We start from the raw sequence: 10,000 nt of genomic DNA, 5'->3' as shown, positions 1-10,000 counted from the left end.
TAATCTCACTACGATAAAAGATTAGTATAATTAACATGATGAATAAACAGAATTAAATAAAAGATAAAGAGATATAAAAAACAAACAAAATCAAATAAAATATAAATAGATCCAATAATAAAATAGTATTTAGTCCAGAGAGAAAGATCAAAGTCAAATAAAAGATGTAAAAGATCCCGAAGGTCATATAAGATGACATTGAATTTCTCCTGAAAGATTTTCATTCTCAACCCGATTATGTGACCATGAAATTGGAGATTTTGGGTCTCGATTGAAAGACTTTTAATAGAACCTCCATTAAAAAATATATTCGATTTAATGTTATCATTAATCAAGGTTCTTTAAACTTTCGGGAAATTTTATTTTTTCATTAATTAGCAAAGGTTTTTATTTCTAGTGGAATTGATATAATTTTTTTCTTTTTTTTTAAATAATTTGTACTTCATGGATTCGTAAGTACATGTACTTCATGGCTTCGTGAGTACATGTACATCATGGCTTCATGAGTACATGTACTCCATGGCTTCGTGAGTACATGTACTTCATGGCTTCGTAAGTACATATACATCATGGCTTCGTGAGTACATGTACTCCATGGCTTCGTGAGTACATGTACTCCATTGCTTCGTGAGTACATGTACACCATGGCTTCGTAAGTACATATACATCATGGCTTCGTGAGTACGTGTACTCCATGGCTTCGTGAGTACATGTACTCCATTGCTTCGTGAGTACATGTACACCATGGCTTCGTGAGTACAAGTACTTCATGGCTTCGTGAGTACATGTACGTCATGGCTTCGTGAGTACATGTACTCCATGGCTTCGTAAGTACATGTACTTCATGGCTTCGTGAGTACATGTACTTCATGGCTTCGTAAATACACACGAATTATCATTTAAACTGACCACATTGATGAAGATCTCTCAATATGTCTCCTGAAATTCGTCACAAGATTCCCACTGAAAACCTTTAAATTACATAAATTACATTCGAAATTACATAATCCTCTTGAAATTTTAAAGGATTATAAAACATGCAAGAAATCCTCCTATGTTAATATTATCTTTGACAAGAGGTTTCCTGATAGCTTTTAAAATCCAGAATAAAAATTTCTTTAGTTATCACACCTAACTTCTATCTTAGTCAAAAGAATTCCTGTTAATAGAGAGAATAGTTAGACACATGGCTGTCTATCCAATTAAACGCATGGTTAGCCGTGCAATTAGACATGTGAATGGCTACCTAATTAGTTAAGCCGAGTTTTTGATTAGATATATGAAGTTGTGGAATGATCTTCCTAATCGGGTAGTTGAATCAGTAGAACTTCAAAAGTTCAAAGTTGGAGCAAATTCTTTTTTGTTGACCAGGCTGACATGAGTCTTTTTATAGTTTATTTATGACATATTTGTAATTGACGTTGTTAATAGTTTATATATGACATATCTCTTTTGACATTACTTTTTTTAGAATGATTTATTGTTAATTTGTTCTCTTCAGTTATTTATTTCCTTATTTCCTTTCCTCACAGGGCTATTTTTCCCTATTGGAGCCCCTGGGCTTATAGCATCTTGCTTTTCCAATTAGGGTTGTAGCTTGGATAGTAGTAGTAATAATAATAATAATAATGGCTGTCCAATTAAGCATGTGACTGACCATCAAATTACACATTTGACATGCAATAAGTTTAAAGGTTGCTCATGAATGGCAGAGGCTAGGGATAGTGACAATGCCCTCGCACAGCAATGCCCAAGGAAATGACCACCCAAGCTAGGACCAGGGAGGGCCAGGCAATGGCTGCTTATGGCTAGGTGGGTAGACCTATAGGCTCACCCAAACCACACCCACCCTCTCTTCCATTGCACAAAAGGATGGTGAGGTTGAAGACACTGCAAGAAACTGTTATGCTTGAGCGGGTCTCGAACCCCAGTCCATAGAGTTGACTGCTGAATTGAATATATATTTAGATATGAAATTACATATCTCACTGTCAATTACTTTTAGCTAACATAATAGACTGAAATTATTCTTTAAAATAATTTATATTCATCATATACAAAATAAATATAAGCTTAAAAAACTTTCTGACAAGATAATGATGGAAAATGTAATCCTCCGATTATATCAAATGTCGTTTTCCGAAAATGTAATTACCCGAGAATCTATTAATTTTCCCCTCTATGATAATATAAAATGTAATTTTCCGGTGCACTAGATATAAGTTTATATCAAATGTAATTTGCCAAGAGACTATTGATGTGTAATTTTCTCATACAATATCAAATGTAATTTTCTTATAAAATTATATAAAATGTAATTGTTTCCATATATTGATACCCAATGTAATTTTTCCATAAAATGATAGCATATGTCATTTTTCCCTAAGATTATATCAAATATAATTTTTCCATATAATGATATCAAATTTAATTATCTTTATTTTTTTCGAAGAAGAAACACTCATCAATTGACCATAAATGAAAGTTCGTGGTGGCCGATGAGGTAAAGTCCCTGACTGGTGATTTCCAGACTGTGGTTCGAGTCCTGCTCAAACTCGTTAGTTCCTTTGGTCGCTTCAAATTCACCATCCTTGTGAGCTAAGGATGAGGGGAGGGGGGAGCCGATAGGTCTATCTGCTGAGTCACCAGCAGCCACTGCCTTGCCCTCTTTGGTTCTAGCTTGGGTGGAGAGGGCGCTGATCATATGTAATACAGTCAGTCTCTAGGACATTGTCCTGCTTTCTACGGCAATGTCACTGTCCCTTGCCTCTGCCATTCATGAGAGGCCTTTAAACCTTCAAATTTTTAAACCCATGAACCTACAAAAGCAATGTGTGTCATAACCTCAAAAAAAGTATTTCCATAAACTTTCAAAAATATAAATTCAAAAGTTTATATCGAAAGTAATTAGCTAACTTCTCAATACATAAACTTTCTCCAAGTCATATTATATACTTTGGGTCATCTTATAATTACCATGAATCAACATTACTGAAAATACAATGAAATAATAATACCAATTCCCTAATGTCGCAAGAGGGTCTGCCCCTCTCTTTTATTCTTCTCCTGTACTTCTCTTTCTCCCTATTTCCTTAATCTTTCCCATCCCGAGTAGCCTACCTGCCGTTGAGCTATAAACTGGATTGTATCCAAGGGTACTCTTCCTTTCCCCATATTCCCCACTTCCTTATTATTATTATTATTATTATTATTATTATTATTATTATTATTATTATTATTATTATTATTATTATTATTATTATTAATACTAACTTAAATAACTTAACATCACTGTCCCTTGCCTCTGCCATTCATGAATCAACATCACTGTCCCTTGCCTGTGCCATTCATGAGTGGCCTTTAAACATTTAATGAACAGGTAATAAGTCGAATGACGAAGTAAATGGAATCCTCTATAAGCGTTAATTAATAATGCGTCTTCCTAAGAGCTGTGTCCATTTCGATATTGAGAGAAATATCATTTAAGTGCACGAGTTATAATGAGAGTCATAATGGTGGGGAAAAGTTTTATATTAATAATTGATTGGGAAGTAATATTCAAGTTCGGGTAATAGATCAATATTAATGGACTAATTCAATGAAAAATAAAAGATTGTAATATAATTAAGTGAATATAACGTATCAAAAATAGATGAAACATAAAATATGTAGTATAAAAAATATAGAAATATAAAATATAATAATATAAAATCAAATTAAAAGACTAACATAAAAATGACAATATAAACATAATGAAAATAAAAATGCATCTATAAAACAAAATTGAACAAATTACAAGATAGAAATTCAAAATAAAATACAACCGTATTATAATAACAATATAAAGTCAAATTAAAATTAAATTAAAATTGTAACTAAAATAATATAAAAATACAACCATAAGAAAATAATAAAATAATAAAATTAAAAAATACAATAACCAAATATTACTTTTATCTGCAACAAAAGAGTTTATAACAACGACCTGATTTTGAGTCCTTTGTAACAACCACCTGACTTCTGAGTCCTTTGTAACAACCACCTGACTTCTGAGTCCTTTGTAACAACCACCTGACTTCTGAGTCTTTTGTAAAAACGACCTGATTTTGAGTCCTTTGTAACAAGGACCTGATTTTGAGTCCTTTATAAAACGACCTGATTTTGAGTCCTTTATAAAAACGACCTGATTTTGAGTCCTTTGTAACACCGACCTGATTTTGAGTCCTTTGTAACAACCACCTGACTTCTGAGTCCTTTGTAACAACCACCTGACTTCTGAGTCTTTTGTAAAAACGACCTGATTTTGAGTCCTTTGTAACAAGGACCTGATTTTGAGTCCTTTATAAAACGACCTGATTTTGAGTCCTTTATAAAAACGACCTGATTTTGAGTCCTTTGTAACACCGACCTGATTTTGAGTCCTTTGTAACAACCACCTGACTTCTGAGTCCTTTGTAACAACCACCTGACTTCTGAGTCTTTTGTAAAAACGACCTGATTTTGAGTCCTTTGTAACAAGGACCTGGTTTTGAGTCCTTTATAAAACGACCTGATTTTGAGTCCTTTATAAAAACGACCTGATTTTGAGTCCTTTGTAACGACCTGATTTTGAGTCCTTTGTAACACCGACCTGATTTTGAGTCCTTTGTAACAACCACCTGACTTCTGAGTCCTTTGTAACAACCACCTGACTTCTGAGTCCTTTGTAACAACCACCTGACTTCTGAGTCTTTTGTAAAAAGTACCTGATTTTGAGTCCTTTGTAACAAGGACCTGATTTTGAGTCCTTTATAAAACGACCTGATTTTGAGTCCTTTATAAAAACGACCTGATTTTGAGTCCTTTGTAACAACGACCTGATTTTGAGTCCTTTGTAACACCGACCTGATTTTGAGTCCTTTGTAACAACCACCTGACTTCTGAGTCCTTTGTAACAACCACCTGACTTCTGAGTCCTTTGTAACAACCACCTGACTTCTGAGTCTTTTGTAAAAACGACCTGATTTTGAGTCCTTTGTAACAAGGACCTGATTTTGAGTCCTTTATAAAACGACCTGATTTTGAGTCCTTTATAAAAACGACCTGATTTTGAGTCCTTTGTAACAACCACCTGACTTCTGAGTCCTTTGTAACAACCACCTGACTTCTGAGTCCTTTGTAACAACCACCTGACTTCTGAGTCCTTTGTAACAACCACCTGACTTCTGAGTCTTTTGTAAAAACGACCTGATTCTGAGTCCTTTGTAACAAGGACCTGATTTTGAGTCCTTTAGAAAACGACCTGATTTTGATTCCTTTATAAAAACGACCTGATTTTGAGTCCTTTGTAACAACGACCTGATTTTGAGTCCTTTGTAACACCGACCTGATTTTGAGTCCTTTGTAACAGCGACCTGACTTTGAGTCCTTTGCAACAACGACCTGACTTCTAAGTCCTTTGTAAAAACGACATGATTTTGATTCCTTTGTAACAAAGACCTGATTTTGAGTCCTTTTTATCAGCGGCCTGACTTTGAGTCCTTTATAACAACGACCTGACTTCTGAGTCCTTTGTAACAACAACCTGACTTCTGAGTCCTTCGTAACAACGACCTGACATCTGAGTCCTTTGCAAGAACGACCTGACTTCTGAGTCCTTTGTAACAACGACCTGACTTTGAGTCCTTTGCAACAACGACCTGACTTCTGAGTCCTTTGTAACAACAACCCGACTTCTGAGTCCTTCATAACAACGACCTGACATCTGAGTCCTTTGCAACAACGACCTGACTTCTGAGTCCTTTGTAACAACGACCTGACTTTGAGTCCTTTGCAACAACGACCTGACTTCTGAATCCTTTGTAAAAACGACATGATTTTGAGTCCTTTGTAACAACGACCTGACTTCTGAGTCCTTTGTAACAACGACCTGACTTTGAGTCTTTTGTATCAACGACCTGACTTTGAGTCCTTTGTAACAACGACCTGACTTCTGAGTCCTTTGTAACAACGACCTGACTTTGAGTCTTTTGTAACAACGACCTGACTTTGAGTCCTTTGCAACAACGACCTGACTTCTGAGTCCTTTGTAACAACGACCTGACTTTGAGTCCTTTGCAACAACAACCTGACTTCTGAGTCCTTTGTAAAAACGACATGATTTTGAGTCCTTTGTAACAACGACCTGACTTCTGAGTCCTTTGTAACAACGACCTGACTTTGAGTCTTTTTTATCAACGACCTGACTTTGAGTCCTTTGTAACAACGACCTGACTTCTGAGTCCTTTGTAACAACGACCTGACTTTGAGTCTTTTGTAACACCGACCTGACTTTGAGTCCTTTGCAACAACGACCTGACTTCTGAGTCCTTTGTAACAACGACCTGACTTTGAGTCCTTTGCAACAACGACCTGACTTCTGAGTCCTTTGTAACAACGACCTGACTTTGAGTCCTTTGTATCAACGACCTGACTTCTGAGTCCTTTGTAACAACGACCTGACTTCTGAGTCCTTTGTAAAAAAACATGATTTTGAGTCCTTTGTAACAACGACCTGACTTCTGAGTCCTTTGTAACAACGACCTGACTTCTGAGTCCTTTGTAAAAAATCATGATTTTGAGTCCTTTGTAACAACGACCTGACTTCTGAGTCCTTTGTAACAACGACCTGACTTCTGAGTCCTTTGAAAAAAAAAACATGATTTTGAGTCCTTTGTAACAACGACCTGACTTCTGAGTCCTTTGTAACAACGACCTGACTTTGAGTCCTTTGCAACAACGACCTGACTTCTGAGTCCTTTGTAAAAACGACATGATTTTGAGTCCTTTGTAACAACAACCTGACTTCTGAGCCCTTTGTAACAACGTCCTGACTTTGAGTCCTTTGTAACAACGACCTAACTTCTGAGTTCTTTGTAACAGCGACCAGACTTCTGAGTTCTTTGGAACAGCGACCTGACTTTGAGTCCTTCGTAACAGCGACCTGACTTCTGAGTCCTTTATAACAACGACATGACTTCTGAGTTCTTCGTAACAACGACCTGACTTTGAGTCCTTTGTAACAGTGACCTGACTTCTGAGTCCTTCGTAACAACGACCTGACTTCTGAGTCCTTTGTAACAACGACCTGACTTTGAGTCCTTTGTAACAGCGGCCTGACTTTGAGTCCTTTGTAACAGCGGCCTGACTTTCAGTCCTTTGTAACAGCGACCTGACTTTGTGTCCTTTGTAGCAGCGCCCTGACTTCTGAGCCCTTTGTTACAACGACCTGACTTTGAGTCCTTCGTAACAGCGACCTGACTTTGAGTCCTTCGTAACGACGACCCGACTTTGAGTCCTTTATAACAGCGACCAGACTTTGAGTCCTTTGTAACAGCGACCTGACTTCGAGTCGTAACAACGAACTGACTTTAAGTCCTTTGTAACAGCGACCCGATTTTTGAGTCCTTTGTAACAGCGACCAGACTTCCCTCCTTCATTTCGCTATAAAACGTCTCCAGTCTCCATCAGGAGATCAAAGTCAGGGGGAAAATTGGAATTAAAAACGTCTCTCCGATCCGTGAGGGAGAAATATAGCACTTTCTTTGAGACGATCTTCCTCGCCTTCGCTTCTTCGTCGTGCTCCTTATCTTATTCTCTTCCTTCTGTTCTCATTCGTCTTCGTACCCTATTTTCTTATCTCTTTGACTTGTCGATGTCTTAAACAGTCTTTTGTAATTCCCTTCTTTTTACTTTTATTTCTCTATCTTCATCGGCAATGTCTTCCAAAGTCCTTATTACTTTTAATCTTTCATCAACGTCATATTTTCTATCTTTTTACTTTTTTCTTTCAAATAAACGTTTTTAAAGTTCTTAATCTTTCTCCAATATTTTCCCTTCATCCAATTATCCGTTTTATTCTTCTTATCGGATGTTTTCACTTACCACCACGTTCTATGTATTTAATATCCTTAATTGTATTTGGATTGGAAATTTCAGAATAAATGCAACCTACTTTTTTGTTTATGTTATTTACTAAGGTCGACATATTTCCCATTTATCTATTATTATTATCTATTATTACTTGCTAAGCTACAACCCTAGTTGGAAAAGCAGAATGCTTTAAGCCCAGGGGCCCCAACAAGGAAAATAGTTCAGTGAGGAAAGGAAACAAGGAAAAATAAAATATTTTAAGAGTAACAACATTAAAACAAATATTTCTTATATAGAATGTAAAAAACTTTAGCAAAACAAGAGGAAGAGAAATCAGATAGAAAAGAGTGCCTGAGTGTACCCTCTAGCAAGAGAACTCTATGCTCTAGTTGTTATTAGAAATATATATTGATATTAATTCAATTATTTGTGATGATAAGAAACTAAAAATAAGAAGTGATTTAAAAATAAATTCCTTCACTTTAAAAAAAAAGGCAATATATTGGTGATCATTCTTACTGTATTAAAGGCTTATATAATGAATTCTTTAGATAGTCCTCATTTAATATCAATTCAACCAAAATTGTCGTAACGAGGAGACACAAAAAATACACATAATTGAAATATTTATATTATATTATATTATATATAATAAATATAATCGATAATCAATTACATGGTATTATAACAATACATAGGCAATATTTTTTAATGTTATTAAAACTAAATATACTAAGATAAAAGTCATGACTATGATGCAACCCGGAAAAAAATTAAATGATTTACAAATCATATAATCAAAATCGTTTAGTTTTAAATGTCGATCGTGAATGGCAAAAGCAATGGACAGGGACAATGCCCTAGAGACTGACCATATGTAAATATAATCAGTACTCAAAAAGCCTCTCCACTCAAGCTAGGACCAGGGAGGGCCAGGCAATGGCTCCTGATGATTCAGAAAGATGTATAGGGTCAACCAAATCCACCCCCATTCCTAGCTCACGAGAATAGCGTGGTTGGCAGGTTGCATACACTACAAGAAACGTGTCTCGAACCCCCGTCGAACAGATTGCCAGCAGAGACGTTTCAAATAAGCTAGGGTTGCTGTGGCCTGATTGGTAACGTCTCTGCCTGGTGTTTACCAGTCGGGGGTTCGAGTCCCGCTCAGTCTCGTTAGTGCCATTAGTGTCTGGAACCTTACCATCCTTGTGAGCTAAGGTTGGGGGGTTTGGGGGAGCCTATAGGTCTGTCTGCTGAGTCATCAGCAGCCACTGCCTGGCCCTCCTTGGGTGGAGAGGAGGCTTGGGCGTTGATCATATAAAATATGGTAAGTCTCTAGGGCATTGTCCTGATTGCTAGGGCAATGTCACTGTCCTTTGATTCTGCCATTCATGAGCGACCTTTAAACCTTTAAAACCTTTAACATATCCCCATTGCTATATATTTGCAAATCAAATTTGTCTTACGAATAACAAATATAAAACAGAATATTGTTTCATTTGCAACACAAATTCATTTTTTTCCCTTTTCAACTCAAATAATATATTTGCAAATCAAAGTTGCCTTACGAATAACAAATATAAAACAGAATATTATTTCATTTGCAACACAAATTAAATTTTTTTCCCTTTTCAACTCAAATTATATATTTGCAAACCAAATTTGTCTTACGAATAACAAATATAAAACAGAATATTGTTTCATTTGCAACACTGAAATTCGTTTTTTTTTCCTTTTCAACTCAAATAATATATTTGCAAATCAAAGTTGCCTTACAAATATAAAACAGAATATTGTTTCATTTGCAATACTGAAATTAATTTTTGTTCCCTTTTCAATTCAAATAATATATTTGCAAATCAAAGTTGCCTTACGAATAACAAATAAAAAACAGAATATAGTTTCATTTGCAACACAGGAATTCATTTTTTTCCCTTTTCAACTCAAATAATATATTTGCAAATCAAAGTTGCCTTACAAATATAAAACAGAATATTGTTTCATTTGCAACACTGAAATTCGTTTTTTTTTTTCCTTTTCAACTCAAATAGTTCATGTTGGACTAACAGTCATTGAAGTAAACTATGTCCAATGTTGACGTACATGCTCT

The sequence above is a fragment of the Palaemon carinicauda genome, chromosome 32 (genome assembly GCF_036898095.1).
Source record: "Palaemon carinicauda isolate YSFRI2023 chromosome 32, ASM3689809v2, whole genome shotgun sequence".
Classification (NCBI taxonomy): domain Eukaryota; kingdom Metazoa; phylum Arthropoda; class Malacostraca; order Decapoda; family Palaemonidae; genus Palaemon; species Palaemon carinicauda.
This window is presented reverse-complemented; position numbering follows the sequence as displayed.